General features: G+C 35.8%; 1 long non-coding RNA gene across 2 annotated transcripts; it reads left to right on the top strand.

The window, feature by feature from the left end:
• The first annotated feature begins 11,556 nt into the window (after nt 1–11,556).
• LOC121110699 lies at nt 11,557–15,890 on the top strand. Of its 2 annotated transcripts, none has more exons than XR_005859597.1 (3): nt 11,557–11,987; nt 12,201–12,313; nt 15,579–15,890. It is a non-coding gene; the product is annotated as an uncharacterized LOC121110699 (long non-coding RNA). The 2 variants fall into 2 exon arrangements; XR_005859596.1 differs by lacking the exon at nt 15,579–15,890 and adding an exon at nt 12,397–13,801 and having other exon boundaries at nt 11,559–11,987.
• Nucleotides 15,891–21,120: the final 5,230 nt, after the last annotated feature.

Here is a 21,120-nt window from a genome sequence, read left to right as displayed (position 1 = left end):
GGTTGCTTTTTCTGACAGAATATGTTCAGATCAATTCAGTCATGCAAACAACTCTCCCTTTGCAGCATAGAGATGGTAATCATTTGATATCTTCACATTCTACAAGTAGTTGGTTGAAACAATCAACTTCAAAAAACTTTCACCTTAAGAATATCCACATCCACATGCAGTGTAACAGACCACTGGCAATATGCTTAACGAACTTTCAGTCCCATCAGTTAACAACAACTACTGTTGCATGCCTATGGAAATAGCAACATCCCTGCACACAAGCAACCAAGTCCCTTCCGCAGGCACAGGATGCTTTCAGAATAATCTGCCCTTTAGTCATTACAAGATTACTTCTATTTCAATGGATGCCGGTGTGTGAAGGAGAATATAGAACCAAATTTTATTTCTGAAATGTCTGCATCAATAAAGGTGCCTAACTAAGGTATTCATTAAAGTATACAAAGTTAACAGGAAAAAATCCAGAGAGTACTATTACATTTCCCCATTAAACTAATTTAATTTGGTTATAATACAAATTCTAATAAGATGATATTATTAACTAGTTCAATTTCAAAATGTCTTATCTTGTTTATTTTTATTATGTTACTATCAATTGACTTAATTCATTTTATTAAATAATATTTCTCAGTCCATTTTAGAAGAGACAATGGCCTATTTCTATCCTTAGGCAGTTATTGTGCTGTCATTTCAAACAATACAACAAATTTAAGTTTTTCACCAATTTCAGAAACTAGCATTCAAAGCTGTCTATTCTTTTTGCTCAGATCTGGCTTTCGGAATGTGGCTACATCATTTATAAGTGTTAATATTATTTCTGCTCATGAATAGGGAAAAGATCTGTGTTTCACTTAGTTACCTGTTCATTATTTTTTCCTTTCATCTTTTACAAATAGACAATGGAGAGTAATTTCCATTATCATTTAAAGGAATTATTAATGAAAACCAACAAAGCAATGCTTTATCATTCTTCTAAATGGAAACAAAATAAATTTCTTCCATAACATGATAAGGTGCTTTCTGACTTTCTTCAGTGATGCCATATTCAGCACATAGAACATAGAAAATGTAATGTGTAAGGTTGCTCTGGCAATTTCAAAAGTTCCCTGTCTAAAATACAGACATAGCTGACTAGCAACAAACCATTACATAAGGTTATGCACAGTTCGCTAATCCAAGGGCTTCAGGGCTGTTGCATTTCTCCTCAGGGGTTCTTAGCATGTATCGAGTACCAGCAACTGTGTACAAATCAGCATTCAGAACCATGACCCATGAAGACCCAGCAACTGGAAGGAGCTAGACATCACCACAACCATTGCCGATTGCCTTATCAAGTAGAGGAGTCTTTAACCTTGGCTGAATGTCCTGAAGCAGGAACCCGGCAATACTGAGAGCACAAGAAACGAGAGGCAGAAAGCTGTAGTGTCCACAAGCTGAAGAAAACAAATCCTGTACACATCTCTGTACCTTGGAAGTGTTAACCATTACTTCTGTTTTCTCCTTTCCTTCCCTCTGTTGTTATTAGGCCATTCTACTCACTATCACCTCAACTGCAATTTACTCAATCCCTTTTGAATCTTTCAGACACCCAGCTCCACATGTCAAAGTTTGATCATATTCTCCACATTCGTCCTCATCTGATCTGTTAAACTATTGATGTTATTTAACATGGGATATGCATTAGAAAAATCTATAAAAACAAAGTTTTGAAGTCCAATATATCAATATGGTTAAAAACCCAGAAAATTAGAAAGAAGGTTATTCGCTGTCAAACTAGAATGAACCCTCAGAAAAAGAAAAAACAAGCCATCTCTGTCAGTAATGGACTAATCAGCTTCCCCTAAAGACTATCATCAAACAAACAAAAAAAAAAAAAGTGAAGACTTTTCTAATAAAGTTGAAAGAATATAAAATAATTATAAATATGTAAGTATGTAAAAAAATATATTTGCAAAAGCCAGAGTCGTCCAATATTCCTACATTTCTTTATGTCTCAGTACAAAATATTCCAAAACTACACATTTTGATCACAGAGGTCAGATCAGTTTAAAAGCTTTCATCTGCTCTGCCCCATTGATTTTCTAATGCACATAACATGTTAAAATGAATATAGTCAATAGTTCAGCAGAGCAGACAAATCAGAGTGCAGAAATGCACCAAAGCCCATCCTGATGCTTCACCAATCACAAGCATGGCCTAATGACATGAGAATAAAGGGAGTTAATTTAACCCCATGAGATTAAGTTCTATACTTCATTACAAGTAAAGTTTAACATTCATAGGTAAATGTAAGCGCTATAATGTATCAGGAAATACATTTAAAAATGCAGCACAGTGCTGCACATGCATTCAGATACAATGCTTCAGTGTATACCTGACTTCAGCAATCTCTACCAGCCTGACTTCAATTGTCATGGCATACTTGCACATAAATGTCGAAACAGGAAATTTCATGGTGGCTTGTAGTATCAATTTAGTCTTGTAGCTATGGGAAACATCTGAGATCTTTACATCTGATCCAAGTTAAGCTAAAATGTGTCCTCCTACAGTTACAGAGCTAGGAAAAACATCATAATGTAAAACATATTTTTCCCTAATAGTGGTTATCTGATTACACAAACTTCCTCTAATAATGCCCTTTAAGTAAATATTCCTAAATAGCAATGTAATTACTTACCCAATAAAACAAACACTGAATTAAGGTTTTTGGAGACCACAAAGCTCTGCAGTGCCGGAGACTGTGCTCATTCAAAACTGAACTCCTAATCTGGACTCCTTTTAGCTGAAAGATGTTTTAAAACTTCAGTAAATGTGAATCTGTTTTTCCTTTTCATTAACGCTCACTGTATGAAGACTTTACCATTACATTCCTGTGTTTCTTGTCACATATCAATGTGACATATTACAGAGTAATGAGACAAACTAGCTTGTTAAACCACACACTGAGTTCATTATCATCATCAGGGTCAAAATATTAATGACCTTCATGTATTAAGAAAAGAACACTAGTAACACAAAGGAAGTGCTTGTAACTACTGAAACAAAGATGAAGTACATGGGTATCCACTGAAATTGCCCCTTGCTCCACTGACACAGGCATACATATCATGAACTAATACCCAGATACTGAATATAGAATTTAGAAAACATTCAGTGCTATTAAGTTTAAAATTAGAAGGTTAATTCACTGACAGTAGCTTATGTTACGTATTGGATGGCTGCATTTTATCTGCAATGCAAGCACTTGTTTCATTTCTTCAATATTGTATTTCTATAAGGCCAGTCTTTCAACTATGAAGCAATGATAATTAATGATATATACAAAATAAAAGCACAATTCTGAAATACTTAAAATATATAATAAATATATTAATATATTTAAAATGTTTTCCTAGCTATTGTATCAAAAATTACTTCAATTTTATAGATAACAAAAACAAAGTAGTTGCAATTAACTGAAAATAAGTAATTGTTCATATACTTTGAAACTTCAACCCAAAGTTGGGTCAATTCCTGTAACAGTTACATACGTGTAACACAGCTTTTTAACATTCATTATCCAATGCAAATATATGTGTTTGTATACCTACAAGACAATCATTTTGCCACATGCTAAGATTGTTGAGGACTAATATGTATCATCTGCTAATAACACTGTCACCATAAACAAAAAAAGGTGGTTTTCCTGAAGATGCATGTCATGGCACATAGTCACTAGTGCCACTTAGAATGGATATCACAGAAAAAGCAAACGTAATTTCTAGGAAACACATTAAAAGACAGACGGATGTAGCACAAATCTTTGCAAAAATATGCCTACACATACATTACTCCTTATCACTACTGCTAACAGAATTAAAACACAACTTCTTTGTAAAGCTCATGCAAGACATTTCAGACATAGGTTGAAGGTCTTAATGGGTTTGGTAGCCTACACTCTTAACTTGGGTTGAACGTTATGGGTTGGCTGTTTTCTTTTTCTCTCCAACTTGGGACTCAGTATTTAGATCATCATCATGAGACTTTCATAACTCCAATGACTTTTAATCAAAATGCAAATTGGGCATATTTTAATTCAATATAATCTTAGTCTTAACAGAATCAGCCTTTTTCATGAGTGCCAATGACTCTGTTTTAAGCACTATCAGCCCATTTCTGCATAGCACAACAGTAGCTCTTCTTGGGATAGTTCCTCCTACATGTTTGACCTGATTAATTCTCACAATCAAAGAAGAAATACTCTCTTTCAAACGCTTAAAAGGGTGTGAGTTTAACCTTAGTATCGAAAACCTTCTGTGACTTCAACTGTTGCTGTGGGGGCTGGAGGATTGCTGTTTCTTTTACATCAGGATTAAGGACTACATCCTTTTATTTATTTATTTATTTATTTATTTATTTATTTATTTTTGCCTTGCAGAATGACTTTACATTTATAGCTGACACCATCTCCCATGGTTTGCCATAAATACTCACCCTGTGTTCCCTGCAGATCCCATTCGTTTTGTTTTAGTTTGTTTCCTGAAGACAGGTGGATTAAGAATTTGAATTCACTTCAGAACCTCATGTTATGTATTAGATTACATGAAGTGAATGATGTGCTGGTTTACTCTGTTGTCATTGTGGAACAAACACAGGAACCATTGTTCCCAGCTCTTTACTGCATGAGGAGGACTTGCTTTTAGTGATGTCTGGTGAGAAAAGATATTTTGCTATCATCTGTGATCAAGACTACAATTACTTTTCACTGATTCAATCTACATGCTCATTTGCAAGATTGTTGCAGTGAAAAAAAAATTGCTTACAAAAATTAATTTTTGAGACCTAGTGATGGACAGCATACATCCATCACAGCACTAGGTACTTAAATCCTCATAAACAAATGGTAGAGTGCAAAATGTAACAACAAAGTACTGATAAACTAATTCTAGAATGCTGCAAAGGCTGAGTTATTTCCACAGAAGGCAGATTCAGTACAGAATACAGTACAGAATACAATACAGAATTTGCAATATGCAGCCTGGTGTATCTCACTCAGACGGTTAAAGAAGTGTCAGTTCTGGATCCCTGCTCCAAGCTGCTGGTAACACTCAGGCTGGGCAGAGGACCCATGAGCTGGGCCCATGGACTTCCGCATACCTGGATCTGGGAAAGCCACTCCCACAACCCAGGCAAGAAAAGGGCCAAAAGATTGTTTGGAGGATAGGGAAGAAAAGACCAGCTAGTACATAATGAAATTACAGTAATAACAACCACAACAATAATAGCTCTTAATCACTAAGCTTCCTTAGAAATCTTGTTTAACTGAATACTGTAAATAATTTTTGATTCCAGATATACCATATTAATGCACACACAATTTAACTACAGGAACTGGCATAATACAAGGGCAGTTTTCACAAGAACAAGATTCAGTGCATTTTCACAAGTTAACTGTTCCGCTACATAGATGAGCTACATTCTTCAAGGCCTGTAAGTGTCTTAGTGACTCAAGCTGATGGGTTTTGCTTAGCAAACCCAGTTTCTTCCTGAAGTACTTTGATTCATCAGATGAAGTACATTTTATCAGGCAGTTGTTGGAAATTTTTGCCTGTTAAATGTCTACCATCTGAAGAGTTGGATATTTTTTTTTCTCTAAGCACTTAATCCTAAAGAGAAAAACCCAAAGAAATGGCTCTGCTTAGAATTGAAAAGAAATGATCAAAACATCCAATCATCTCCTCAGCAGCTGCCCAAGAATTTTGCTTCACCTTCACAAGTACTGGGAAAAAGAATCACCTGAAACCAGTGAGAGTACAAAGATTTTTTTTTCTTGTTGACTCAGCTGTCAACATTTCTCAATATAAAAAAATAAAAAAAGATTTTATCAAAACAAGAAGTGTCTTTAATGAAGCCTATCTGCATTGGAGACTCACTTCTCACCCTTTAGCGAACAATTTGTTACAGCGACTTCAATGCTCCTGTCTCCTAATTGACGCATTTTCATACCCAGAGTGTTTTTCCTCTCTTTGGCTGCACCCTGTCAGGCAGGACTTAGATACGAAACAAAATTAATTTTGTTGAATATCTAATTTGAGTCTGTTGATAAAAAATAAAAAATAAAAATCTGTCAAATGATTCAAACCATTCTGTCAACAGAACAACTCCAGCTACTTTCAGATCTCTTCTGCAGATGCAATTTGCAAAACAGTATTTTTTCTTGAACATTTATTCATAATTTAAAAATGTATAGTTCAAGAGCAGGGTGCCTTTGTTAACATCTTCAACTTTTCAAATATGAAAGAAGTTGTCTACTTCACAAATTTGTATCCTAAGCCATTACATCTATTACAATTTACTGTTATGAACTATTTTTCAGTTTGTCTCTAGCGTTTTATTGCTATATATCCTACACACACACACACACACAGACACACACACGCAAAAAAGGTTTATTATATAATTTGGTATTTTACTATGATAAACAAATAAATAGGAAGGAAAAAAAAAAAAAAAAAAAAGCACCTGCAATGTATTTGAGAAAAAAACAATTTAGACTTCTTTTTTCCTTTGTCTTTCATTTCATTTCTGCATATCTAGAAAATGATAGCTGAGCTCAGTGTTACAGTCATTTCACAAAGCCTGATTGTACCGTTGGAAGTAGTAATTTTGCTTCCAGCAGAGGAAGAATCTGGAAAACAAAGTCAACGTGTGCTTATACACTACTGTGACGTCTACTATGAGAACCTAATTCAGTGACACTTCTCAATTTTTACTTCCTTCTATGGTAAAGGGAATAAATTCAAGGAAATTGAAACAGTGCATTGAAAACTTTATGCAATGCAATATATATATATATATGTGTGTGTGTGTGTGATTTTTTTTTTTTTTTTTTTGACACAAACATAGGAAACAGTTCATATATGTGTCTTATTTTTCAAAGCTATTGCTAGAGTTATATCTGAATGCCATGCTGGTTTTTCAGTGCTCCCTCTTTAGCTTGAAGAACAGCAGATACACCTTAATTCTAGCACTAAAAGAACAGTACAACATCCTAGAGTAGCATTAAATTCTTAACTTAAAAATGTGTAGTCACATCTTTTTCATGTTTAAGAATAAAAGCCCTTCTACGCAGTAGAATGAAGCCACATACACTCAGGCATGCATCGCAGTAGCACAATGCTGAATACACATCAGCACAGAGCCTAGATTGTCAAATTATTCTTAAATTCAAAAGTTATGCACACAGAATGAGAGAGTAGCTTCAAAGGCATCATAGACTCAAAACTTGTTTACAGTATGGACTCTATAGATCATATTACTGACCCCTTCCCTTCCTTCTCCATCTAATAAATACATACATACATACATACATACATGTATATATATATATCTAGTATATATATATATATAGTTTGTTTTCTTGATTTTGAAAGGATTTTGGTTTGTTCTGGTTATTTTTTTGTTATGATTCATAAAATATTAGGTACCCAAATGCCAGTGATTTCAAAGAGACTTGCATTCGTAAGTCAACTAACTGCCTGTGCAAACTAGATACAGTAGAAATTTCACATTCCCATAGAACTGCTTTCTGTCAGCACAGTGAATACTTCAATGAAAAAAACTGCAAACAAGTCAAGAGGAAAAAAAAAAAAAGAGCTATTGAGATAACAGCTCTATGTAAATCAAAGTAGTTCTAATGAATTCAGTGGAGCAAAGCCAATTCAGGGAAGCTAAAGATCTGTCCAAATATATTGAGCAATCACTCAAAATTGAGCATAGTTGTTTTCATAAACACAGTGGTATGATTTTAAAATCAGTTGATCTATTCAGTTAATTAAATTAGATTTATCTATGCATTGCACAAAACATGTTCTCACTAGAATAAAAAAGGATAACTCCATGGATCATGAGATGATGAGATATTGCTAGTCTGACACTTCAGATAGAATTCAGAAGGACAGCCTATATTCTCCTAGTTTCAAGAAATGAGATATCCCACACAATTTAGAAATGCTGATGGCTTTATCCCATCTCCAGGTTCCCCAGCAGGTTCCACATACCACCAGCAGAAGACACTGAGGCTTAGAAGAGGCAAAAATCCCACAGACAGAGCCTATTCACTTCAATCTTTTGTCTGTGACACAAAACAGAGGAAAATACTTACTCTCTGGGAGACAGTTGTGCTATATTCTTTAGCCTATCATGACTCAGAAAGGAAAGAAAATGCAAGAATTATCATTGCATTAGATCCTAATCATGCATTAGAAATGCAGGAATTATCTAAGGTAGGATTGTGGCCAAACAAAGTCTTACACAGCTTAAGCCATTCTCTGTTTCTGGCCCATTTTCTTGAGAAATTCATTGACTCCAGAAAGGCCTTCTGTAATACTGCAGGTTCAAGGTAACAAAATTGGAAACTCACTTTTTTTTTTTTTTTTTTTTAAAGGCAACAAATCTGAAACTATTTGGTCAACAGCAACTATTGCAGTTTTAACCTCTAGCCAGTTTTGCAAAGGCCTTAATGAAAATACTTATTATTTTAAGCAGGCTTAGAATTCTTTGCTTTGTCTTTTTTTTTTTTTTTCTATTTTAACTGTCACTACCGTTCACTACATTAAGAAAGTATCATATATGACATAATTTGCAACATTCAGTAAATTCAGTGCCATGTTATAGCTCTATCCTTAGTGCTATGCTGTAAGTCACATTTCTAACTGTGGCACTTCATTCATAGAGCAAGGACTACACTCATGAGAATTTACACTCCCATACCTCCGAATGGCTTCAATTTAAAGACAAGAGATCAAAAGCAGCAAGCATTTCAATAAAAATTCACACACTACCAGCCAGGATTCCCCATATTTCTTGAATTTATTGCTTGAAGCTTATTTTTCTCACAATTTTGGTATCCAAGAAAGGGCAAGAAAAACTAACCTCTCTATTCTCTTCATGACCAGTAGATGATCTCACAGGTAAAGGAGAAAACCATTTAGAAGATTAAAACAAATGAATAAAAAGGTAAAATAAAAAAAGATGAATCTTCACTTACTGCACAGCCAAAATTATTTCGATGTACTGAGGTGGGCGAAAAAGCTATTTAAGTACAATGGTGGAGAAGACAGGCACAAGAGATTTGATGTTCCAAAACACTGAAACTGTGGGCATCGCTTATTTTTGTTCAAGCTAGTTGTGAAGAACCCATAATAAACTTCAACAGACCACAGTAAATGCAGGAAAAGCTAAGGTTTCCCATGTATTTAAAATAAAACAAATTGCACTGAGGTATCAAGTCTGTTTAATAAGAAAGCACATGCCAACAGAAAAGGAAAAGCAAATGAGAAAGCAGAGAAACAAACAGAAAAAAAATCCACCCATCAATTTTGTCTTACAATATACCAATTCTTTACTATGAAGATTAGCAGGATCTGTCACTGTTTAATCCAGAGTACCAGAATGATACAATGTAATACAATTATAATCATACAGCGACTTTTGCATCACATATAGAAAGACATTTCATGCTCCATGGAGTAAAAAATGTAGGTCAGGACCCACAGGCTATAGTCTAGCTAAGCTGCTGTGAGTTTAAAGTATTATTCTTTTGGGAAAATAATAAAGCATTTTAATTTCACACAAGCCAATGATCTTCAAACATTCCAGTTTTTTTACTTTTAAAAGGAGACTGACACCTAATGCCTGATTGGTGTGAAAGTCATCTCACCAGACACAAGAAGCTTTCAGCAGGAAAGCAAGTGGAAAATGTTAGTTTGCCTTCCTTATAAAGGAAAGACATTATGATGGATCAGGGCAATTGTAACTGATGTTGAAAACTGACAGTTTGTGCACCTACGCATTTTAACATACACACACCTCCCTTCTGCTCCAACAGGTTTGCAATCAATTGGTTTAACTGATGCCTCTTAAAGAGTAACAAGGCTTATCACTGTTTCTTACTAAAACTAAATCATTTACAGTATAAATCTGGAGCAAGGTACATTCATTACAAACCTGAAAATGTGCCTATGAGGACAGCAACCTTAACAGAGCAAATTCTTGACACTGTTGCTAAGAAATTACATGCATACACCTTGGAGACAGAAAATACAAGTCTACACAAATGGGTAAGATGAATACAAAGTGTACTGCTCAAACTTGCAGTCACAATATTTACAAGGTAAGTTTCCCCTTGGCCTGAAAAACAATATTTGTCAACCTGCTCTATCTTCTTTCCTCCTAACACTCAAGAATGCTTCAAAATGAGTGATGGATTATGACAGCATTACGCATTCTTCGTGTAGGTCAGACAAGCTGAGCCATACAACAGCAATCAGCTGAGAAAGAAGAGGCTTTAAGAAAGTTTTTGTTATAGAAGATCCATTTAGATCCTGATGCCTATTCTTCATGTGAAGCAAGCAGCTTGTACTACAGCATAGATGACACCCATGTTGGCGAAGGCTAGCTTTAAAAATCATGCTACGTACTGGTGGGCAAGCCTTCCTCAAAAGATCACACACAAACTTTGATTTCTAAAGGAAAAATCAGGAAAGAAATTAAGTACAATGTGATCCCTATCAACTTGAATGCATGGTTTATAAATTAGGTAGATGTTTAGTGTTGCTAAGTATTATAAAATTTAATAGGATAAAGAAACCAGCCTAAATAACAAAACATAACAAAACAAAACAAAACAAAACAAAACATCCAATATTCTTCCATTAATATCAAGAAAATATTTTGTAGATTTTCTGAATGAGGATGTGTATAACAACATCCAGGTACCAAAGAACAATTTTCAATTTGAAAAATTATGACTTTACAGATGAAATTGGACATTTTTTTTTACTCTTCAATAATTCTACATGTGCCTCCTCATAAACTCTTGTGGCAGATATGCCTTAAAACTCAAAATGTTGGGCCTCCTTTTCATCTTAGAACAGCAGTGCAGACTGCAATCAAAAAACATAAGCAAGACTACTGGGAGTGTATTAACAGAGGCATTTAATACGTTAGAAGACAACAATTAAACTTTTGCAATAAGACTCACAATCCAACTAATTTCCTATGTTTCTCAGAGATCCAATAGGACAGACAGAGGAAGAAAAAAGGGGTACCTGAAAAACAGATGGGTTATGCCTGCCTCCTCTCCAGTTTAGCTATTCAGATAACTTGTTTGCGATTGAAATCTTTCAGTCACTTACATGCTAGAAGCGCCAGACAATACGGGTGCCTACTTAGGAGACTGTCACACTAACATAGAGGGTTTCCTTTACATCATGTAGTCAAATATTGAAGTGCATTCTGAATGATGAAATTAAGCATACTGCAATTTGGCCATGAAAAAGCTTCCCAATCTATCCACTCAGTAATTGAAAGCCACTCCATTACAGTGGTGCCTTTTATAAAGTAATAATATTATGAGTGTTTCTAGTTAAACTATTAGGTCTTTCCTTTTTTTTTTTTTTTTTTTTTTTTTAATTAAAATTTAGTTACTCACTTATAAAAAAGAGATGAGCACATCTAAAACTGAAATTGACTCCATTCTAAGATTTTTTTTTTTTCCTGAGAACATACTGAATATATATGAACAAGTGTAAGGTCATTCATAGTTCTTTACAAGTCAGTCAGAGCACAGCAACTTCTTTTTCTGACACGTACATTGCTGAGCTCATAATGGCTGGATTCTTAACACTCCCAGGCACTACCAAAGTTGATTTCCAGCTTTCCTACTCAAGGGAAAAAAAAGCAGTTACATCATTACCATCTATTCTTAAATATTGCAGTTATGTATCCTTCAGTCCACAAAATATACCGTATGTTTTTGGTCACGTTCTAGAAGTACAAATTTTAAGAGTTTAAGGCTTCCATTTTCAAAACAAAGACTGAAAAAGAAAAGAAGGAATGCCTGAGGTGCTGCTTTAATTCTGAAAACCTACAGAAGAATGAAGCTTTTACAATGACAGGCTATGTAACTATGCTTTTACAAGTAACAGGATCTAGAGGTATTAAATCCTTTTTAAATCTCCAATTCTTTTCCTATTTTCTGTAGTAACAGAAATACCTTAAGAAATGCAGTAAATATATCCAAGAAAAAGCTTTGCCTCTTCTACTTTTACAAATCTGGCCTTCAGTTTTATTAAATTATAGTTGCCCTTAATGAACTGTTTTTCTACATCTAAGAATGCAACTTCCTCACGGTTCTTTTCCTAATATAGGTGTGCTTTTCATCGTATATATTGCATTCTACACATGAACATGAAGACATTTGCTGAAAAAGAGTAATTTACTAGAAAAAAGACCATGAGAGCTCCAAGGAATTAATGTGAAGGTATGACAGCATAAATAGCAAAAACTACTTTCTGAACTTACGTACTCTTTAATGACAAGTTGGACTATGTGCTTTCTGTATAGGGCAGAACTTCAAGGATTTTTCAAAGCAGGATTAATTTCAGCATGCAACAAAGGACTCATAAGTAAAGGAGGTTACATGACTCAGAAAATGTCACATTGCTGCTTAGTAGCAAAGACAGAAGTAAAATCCAGCTCTTCAAAACTTCAAGCTCCTTGTCAAAATAATCATTTATCCCCCACTAAGAGGAAAAGAATAAGAATAGAAAAAAAGGAAGAATAAAATAAACAAACAAAAAAATCAAGCATTAAAAATCTAGGCAGTAACAAAAGCCTTGACTGAAGACACGACTTCATTCAGCACTTTTGATTTACAACACAAAATTTGTCCCATATCTGTAAATAAAGACATGGATTTGCATCAATTTACAAAATTACAATTTCTCAAACATAATTTATTATGCAGTCCCTTGCCTTTGGTCTTGAGCATTGTACAAAACAGATGTCCCTCATTTTTAGGGTTCTACATACTGACATGTAGATGTCAGCACATCGAGTCATAGGGAATTAATAGCAAATTAACTGTTGATGTATATTAAAATTTGTTCTTTTTGAACACGTTGAAGTATTGGGGAAAATGGGAGATGAGTTATCTACAGAAAGTTTTACACTGGTTTGTCCTGAACGCTTACAACCAAGTTACCTGTTGATATAAATAGGAAATATCTGCTGACTTTAGCACAGTTGAGTATTTATAAATATTAAATTATAAAAAGAGCTGTTTTTACAAGCAGAAACTGTGATTCTTAGTCTCACAACTCCTTCAATCTCTTGTTCATAGGATTTACTTACTCCAGATTGAAAAAGCACAATCACTCAGACAATCTGATTATTCTAAGCTGTTCCAATTATGCAGTCACTTGATTTCAAGCATGAATAGTCTGAATATGATATAAGAAAAGCGCTGGAATGAAAATAGTTGCTGACAGGCTCACACCTATGGGAAACAGGAAACATTTCTAATGTTTGGGAGTACTGTCATGAAACAGCCACTCAGGTCTCCAGAGCCTCTTTCAGGATTCCAGGAAAATATTAGATAGCTCAGAGTTCCTGTTCTCCAAGGTGCTTATCAGAAGAAATTCATTCAAACTCAAACACCCTGGTAAACAAGCAGGCAAGCAGAAACTCTTGTATCTAACAGATACAAGTCCTCAAGGTACTACAATGTAGGTGAGTGTGTTGTGTATCTCAAAACTATTAAATTTAGCATAGATGTATTCTCCATTGTAATAGAATGCTCAATTACAACCTTTTCACAACGCAGTGAATATGTTCAAAGAACACATATCATGCATATTTATTTTACATAATTATCAATATCAAATATCTGTCATTTAAAAACCTGCTGCAGCTAACCAACCATAGCACTTAACTGTATTACCGTAAATTCCTTACTACCTCAGACACTTACGACTAACAGTAATTCAGGCAGCTGTGTACTAAACAATATGCTGTAATACATTTCCTTCAACTAAACCCTGGTAAACGGTAGGTACATTTTGAAATCAGAACATCCATTTGGTTTCTAAGCACGTATATTCTAAAAATATGTCCAACCAGCAAGTACCTCCATGTTGGTGTATTCAGCTGCATTGAAACACAAATATTGTTACCTTTGACAATGACAGTAATTATTTTATTTCTCATAATTATTCCACATTACTAAGTAGAAAAAATTAGTGAATGAATTAATTGGCTAGCACTTCAATTTCACTTTCACATTAGAAGTGCAAAATACTAAAATTAATAAAAAGTATTAAAATTAATCATAAATATTTGTTTCCATATTGTAAGTGTAGAGAAACATGGTATTTCAGTTTCCTTTAAACCAAAGACAGCTGGGATAGCTAAAAGCACTCGGATCAGTAGTTGAAAATGTATTTTAGAAATGCCTTTTAAGTACCTTCAGCGTTTCTTAATAATAGACTACATCTGTGGATTGCTAGAGAGCCACAGAATACCTTGCAATAGAAACATTAAAGGGCAATAATCCTCCTGCCCATTGGACAACTTAACTTCTGCTGGAAGGTAACTGAGGAGCAATTACTGTGTTACTCCTTTTTTAGCTTCTTAAATCTCAATGATCTCAGCAACCAAGTAGCCAAGAAGAAGAATCTTAGCTAAACATTGTGGTGATTTTACTCACTGTAGTTCTAGCATCTTTAAAGAGTGCTGGGAAGCCAATGAGAGGTCTGTCTCCTCACAGGGCTCTATACATATTTCCATTCTGTCTCAATCTTGTTGTTAATGATCACCTCTTGATAGAGTTCAGTCCTTGAAAGTCAAAGCACTTTGGTATCTTTAGGGAGTTGAACAGGAAAAGGTGTATAGCAGACTATTCCCAGGCCTCTGAGTAACTCCTGGTCTTCAAACAATTTCTAACAAACAACTGCTATGGCACTAGGAAAACTGCTACATCCTGTAAGTGTGAACATGCTTTTATTCTCTCATTTAATCTTACTCTAAAGAACAGAAGTTCACCTACAGCCACCACTTTTAACCCCAAAAGGAGTGAAACGGAACAAAACAAAACTCCATGCAAGCAGAGCAACAAACGTGTCAAGAAAACATTCACAGACACTGAAAAGAGGAGCCACAGAACAAAAATGTGACCACCAACACTGCAGTCCGATGTTTATAAAATCTTGTTGCTGCCACCATCACGTCTCACACATTTGAATTCCAGTTTTGTTCTATGGCCTTCTGAGGAAAGCAGGGCAGCATCAGTGCTCTCACACAGCCAGCCCAGCAGAAGTGACCAGAAATCTGTATTTGAAAATGTTTAGATCCTCTTAATTCTGCAGCATTAGGCCAATACACTGGCCTTAATCATAGCCACACAATATATTCAGATAGGCCATACAATAATAGTTTCTGTGTTTATAAATGGAGTGAAATAAAAATATAGAAATTCTGGAAATATGCAGTTGTGTATTAACTCATGCATGAAAAAAAGGTCCAAGTGGAAGCCGGATAGCAACTGGCTAAATAACCAATTAAATCACTTATCAGTGTAACATAGTAAGAGAGCAGCAGAATGAAGAAGTGATTTGTTTGCATAGATATGCTATATAAGGTATCTGTGTTGAGTTTCTGCTGTTGGTTGTTTAAACGGTCTTATTTTTCCAAAAGAAAAAAAAAAAAAAAAAAAAAAAACTCTTTTATCCTGCTCTTCTCCACCCCAGAGACCCTCAGCCTGCCAGCCAAGTGACTTCAGCTCAAGTAGGAGCAGCCATTCCCCCCCATGGGGTTGCAGAAGCCAGCCCAGTACTGACACACTGATGCTGGGGGCTGGCACAGTGACACACCGCAGTGGCTCTTCGACAGAGACTTGGGAAGGGCCCTGCCAGCCAGAGCATCAAAGCTGGGACTTCACCCAGCTGCAGTAAAGACAAGGAAATGTTCTCAAGAAAAAGGAGCATGAATTAATATGCAGAGAAATAGAGCACTGAAATAAACATTAAGAAAACTACTTAATAATCAGTAGGATACGTTCCTAATAAATAAATATGTTTACTGTCCTACTGATTACAAAGCATCTCTGTGGTTGTTTCTTCTCAGTTGCATGTTTTTTATTCTACAATAGCACAACGTCTGGCACAACGGGATTCTGATCTCAGCTGGGGCCTCCCAGCACTGTCATCATAGCAATCTAAAAAATGGTGATAGGAACATTCTCAATATGAGTGTCGATATATATTTTATTGTAATGAATCTTAGCCAGCCTCCCACCTTGATTGTCTGGAAGAAAAAAAAAAAAAGTTTTAAATGTGCATGCTTATGAACCAACAGTCAGGGATTATTTACAGGCTTGTAATTAAGATTCCCAAGGTATCCATACAGCAAACGTTACTATCAGCCCTCAAAAAGCATCTCAGGGGCAGTGATCTGACACTGCAGATCAGTTGATGATACTTGGTTTTAAGACAACTCACAGCTAAAATTAGCAGTAAATTAGAGACAGGTGAAATGACAGGAGGACAGTCCCAAAACAATATTCTTACATATAGCGACACAGGAAAGCAGGAATATGCATTAACTCAGTGGTCACATCTGAATGAGGCACACAATACACAGCAGTAGCCAGTTTCTCACTCCTCATATGATTCTTTCACTTGTTGCTTTCTGAAGCCTTAATTCTGTGATTTGGCTGGTCATCAAAGTCTTTATCTTGTTAAAATTTGATAACTTTCAGGCAGAGCCCAAAGCTAACTGAAGTCATTTGTTATCCACAAAGACTTTCTCAGGTCTTGAATAATCCCCTTTGTGGTCAGTTATTCATTTTGCATGATACTGTTCCGAAGCAGCACCAAATGAATGATATTACATCCTAATACATGCTGGACTGAAGAACACTGGCTGCTAGAATTAGAGGAGATAATGACATAAAGCAAAAACCTATGCTAGTGGAATAGAAGCCAGAAGCTCAGGAAAACTCCATCTGAATTCCAACACCAGAGTTAAGAAACTGAAATACAGAATATCAAACATACAGGGGATTACTTCTGCCATTCCACAGAAGTGCTTCTTATATTGCATATATTCATATCTCTCTTGTTCTGCCTTAAGTGAGGGATGAATGGTATAGCAGACTGCCTCATGGATTTAGTTGTTACACAGCCCTGAAAATGCCAGACTCCTAAAAGACCACTTTCAAGTGATCTCACCCACTTCTGATTGCCTCTGTCCTAGCTGAGCCACAAAATGAGCACAGGCCATGGCTAACAGGACAGGCTGCTACTGTTAAACACGCAAGGTTTGACAGGTCATAACCCTCAGATGCATTAGTGCCCTCTGCTACTGGAAATTGCAAAAAGGAAATTCAATCTTCTATGAATGTTCTATAAGTGATTAACTTTTTTCATGCAATTAGATATTCTGCCCTGATATTTTAAGGTTAAGTAGGTGTACCAGGCTATAGATCTGACCAGAAGTGGCCTTAACTGTGTTGGCATCAAACTGTGTTTTGTTTAAAAGTGAACTGCACTGCACAAAAATATAGTAACTTTAGAATTCAAGATGAAATTGAAAAAAGAAATGCTAAAGTTGCAAAACATTCTGCCAGTGACTCCACATGGCAGTAATGAAAGCACTTTTTTTCCTACTTACAATAGGAACAAAAGATATAAGCCTTTTTTTCCTTCAAACTTCTTCCCCCACAGCCACAGAGATGTTCAGACTGCAAGTAACTGTATGACATCCCTCTCTTTGATTGCTCCTTCTTAGGCACTCCTGTAAGCCTAACTCTCCCCCGGCTACAAGTAATCTTTACAGCCCTTTCTTTGGTTATATGGCACTTGTGTATTTCAGAAGATAGTTGCAGCACATGAGGAGTCTCCTGGAACTGAGCAGAACTCACCAGGGCTTGTATAAATGCAAATACTGAATTGGAACATCTCAAAGATATGAATCCAAGCCCTTACAGTAAAACTAACTGAAAAAGATCATTATATTTTCATATTTCATTAGGAACAGCTTATAAAAAGATGTAACAACAGGCAAATTGATGATTCCCTTATGCGAATTGCTGTGCTCATCTATACATATCAGTTCCAATCACACATTGCAAAACTGCTGTCCACAACTGGCAGGTGGTACCTAGCTGGGTAAAGTGATAAACTCAACTGTTATTCAGGTGGATTTGAACATATGGAAAAACAGGCCACTGGGAAACTCCCAAAATGTAGCAGAGCTAAGTGCAAAGTTTTGCATCTCAGACAGAACAACCCCATGCAGCAGTACAGGCTGAGCAATGCTGGGCAAACAAAGGTACAGCCAACCTGGGGAACAATGACTTATTCATTCAATCTTTATCAGTCTGCAGTGCCACGTAACATCTGAATTTTCTCTGCAGGATACTTTTTGTGATCGCTTTGTTGCCTCTAAAACTGGTTATACTTGGCTTTCCAAGTTGCTTTCATTTAACAACCAGTCATTGGCTTATAAACGTGAGTCACTTACAGCCCCAGGGCACCTGGTACCATCCTGTGCTCAGTAATGGTCAGCCCAGAGAGTTCTATACTAAATGTCAAGGTACATGTGGCATTCATGCCCTTAAACCACCACAGAGCAGAAATAAACTTACCAACCTACAATTTCAAGTGCTTTCACCAATTTGAAATCACATGTACATCTCTTATCCCTGTCAAACTTCCAATAGTTTTGGTGAGTCTCTCCAATTAACAGGGAATTACAAACTTTCTCCTTGTGAATAAAAATGCCTTACCACTTTTACCAGTAGATCCCTCACCTAATCATTTTAAATATACAATTAAGCTTATCAGCAAATTTCTTTCAACCTATCATTTCTGCATATTTCTCCCACAGCAACACCAACAGTAAAGATGGAAATGCACCAGGCTCCTTACTGCATAACCTTGCAACTTTCACTGCAGAATACTGCTTTTTGAAGTTTGAATTAAAAATAGGTTTTCTCTTGACTGACAGCTTTCTTGTTTTGTACTATGTTTGAACTAGCATATATAAGCTTCTTAAACTTGATCACAGAAACAGGTATTCAGCAGGTGATCCCCTCTGTGTTTTCTATGTACAAAATAAAGAGGTTACTGTGGTTTTGTTTGTTTGTTTGTTTTAAATACTTTTTTTTTTCTGTGAAACCTCTATACAATATCAAATCCATAGATTCCTATGAAATTTATACATTAGCTAAAAAACATGAGTGAAGTCTTGCTCTCATATTATTCCCTGCTCTTGTAAGTATCAGCCTTAGAATGAGGAGGAAGAAGCTGAGGGATAGTCATTTCCAATATTACCATAGCATATTTACATGGACATCTTTCAAACCATCCTCTCAGGCAGCCTCTATCAGCTCCTCAGGAAAGGATGGAAGCAATTTTTGCAGCATCTCCAAACTCCGGCTTGAGCAACAGAAGTACAGTCAGTCGCTAACAAAAGTTTCTCAGCCCAGGAAATCAACTTAATTTATCATATTTGAGGTGAAACTACAATCATTCTTTTCCCTGTATAATATGTGCCTGATTACAAAGATCTGATTACAAGGATGAGGGAGAATTGAGGGTATTCCCTATACCCATGGACCACAACCAAAAAAGATCTCTCCTAAATATGAGTCTATCAAGATGAATAATGTATAAAGAATGGGTGAGGCTCATCTACGTTAGGTTGTGAGGACACAGTTTGCCTTATTTTATTAAAAGTATTTACGAGAGCAAAAAGTAATGAAATGCTTGCAAAATAATGAAATGTAGAAATGTTTCAAAAACTATCAAAATCAAATCTCTACTGTTAAAAATGTGTTGGTTTTTTTTTCACTTTGTTTTCTCCAGCTTTATCCAGAACTGAGAATCCAATGGGTACAAACTACTCCTACAGAAAACCTTCATCATAAATACAATATTTTGTTGCAGGTGATGACATCTGTAAGATTTTTTCCTCCAGCCTGCTTTGGATTTGAAATCTATATGAAAAAGAGATTTGTGTACTGACCTGGGATCTTAATTCACTACAGTGTTTTTAGAAGCACTGCAAGTCTTAAGGACAGGGCCAGCTTCTCCACGTGCTTGGATTTATCTCATACTGGCTTTGCAATCACTGGAATATAAGGTCTTCCTGAAGTATAAGGCAAAGTTATTTTCAGTCTTCCTCTAACATAATGTTGCTTGGGATCACCAGTGTTATGTCTAGAGAAATGTGTACATTGGCATATATGTGCACATGTATGAGAAGTACAGGTAAAAGCCTGATTGTCACAGTTCCAAAGTCTTTAGCACTTCACTGACTACGAAAGTTAACTGATGATATTCTTGATTGCAGGGGGGAAATCCCAGCTCTGACCTCTAACTTCTTTTGCAAGAGCTGTTTGCCATGAGGAGTCATATATAAACCATTAAACATTTGATCTTTTAAGGCTTATTATAAACAGAAACCTTATTTCACCAAATAATAACAACTCACTACTTACATCTTAACTTGTAGAACAGAGTTTTATGCTAAATGATCTGCTTTTTAGAAGTTTTTAGAAACACATAAAAGCATTGTTTTTTGTCTACACTACACAGTGACAGGACAGTTGGACATTCCACATTCATAGAGCAACAAGTAGAGAAATCATTCTCACTGTCTCAATTTCTGTTCCTTTTTAAAAGGCTAAAGGATGTGTGTCTGTTACGAAAATACACAGAATCCAGAATCCACAGACTGAAGCCTGGCGTAAGGCTTCTGTCAATGCCTACTGAATAGTTTCTCATTGCTTCAACAGTGCTAGGCTGCTCCCCTACTCCAACAGCTTGTTAAAGCCCCTAATACTGTACTGCATTATCACATATCTTGTACAGAGTGCTACTTTTATAGCATGGTTAGCAGATAATAACTGCAATTTGAGCAAGTTAAAATTCATTTCTCCTTTCATATGTCTAAGAAGACTGGACGAACACTGGATGAAATTCCACAGTAAGAAACTGCCATAAATAACCTCCAAATCTCACTGTTTTTGTTCTTCAGCACACTGAGTTTCTTCCATAAATTCAGAACTTTCTCACAATTTGTGTCAAATGCAATATTTCAAAGACGCCCTTCTTTAGAGCAAAGCTGAAAATGGAAAGCACACTTCCATGTGCAGAGGGAAAACCAGGCTGCCTTGCATAGATGGATCTTTACTTTGATGTCACTTTATGCACTCCTTTCCATATCATTTATCCGAAGCTAACTAACTGATAAACAGAAAAATGTATCTTAGAAACCAAAGAT

The sequence above is a fragment of the Gallus gallus genome, chromosome 4 (assembly GCF_016699485.2).
Source record: "Gallus gallus isolate bGalGal1 chromosome 4, bGalGal1.mat.broiler.GRCg7b, whole genome shotgun sequence".
Classification (NCBI taxonomy): domain Eukaryota; kingdom Metazoa; phylum Chordata; class Aves; order Galliformes; family Phasianidae; genus Gallus; species Gallus gallus.
The sequence above is the reverse complement of the archived record's forward strand: the minus strand, read 5'-3'. Positions and strand labels throughout refer to the sequence as shown.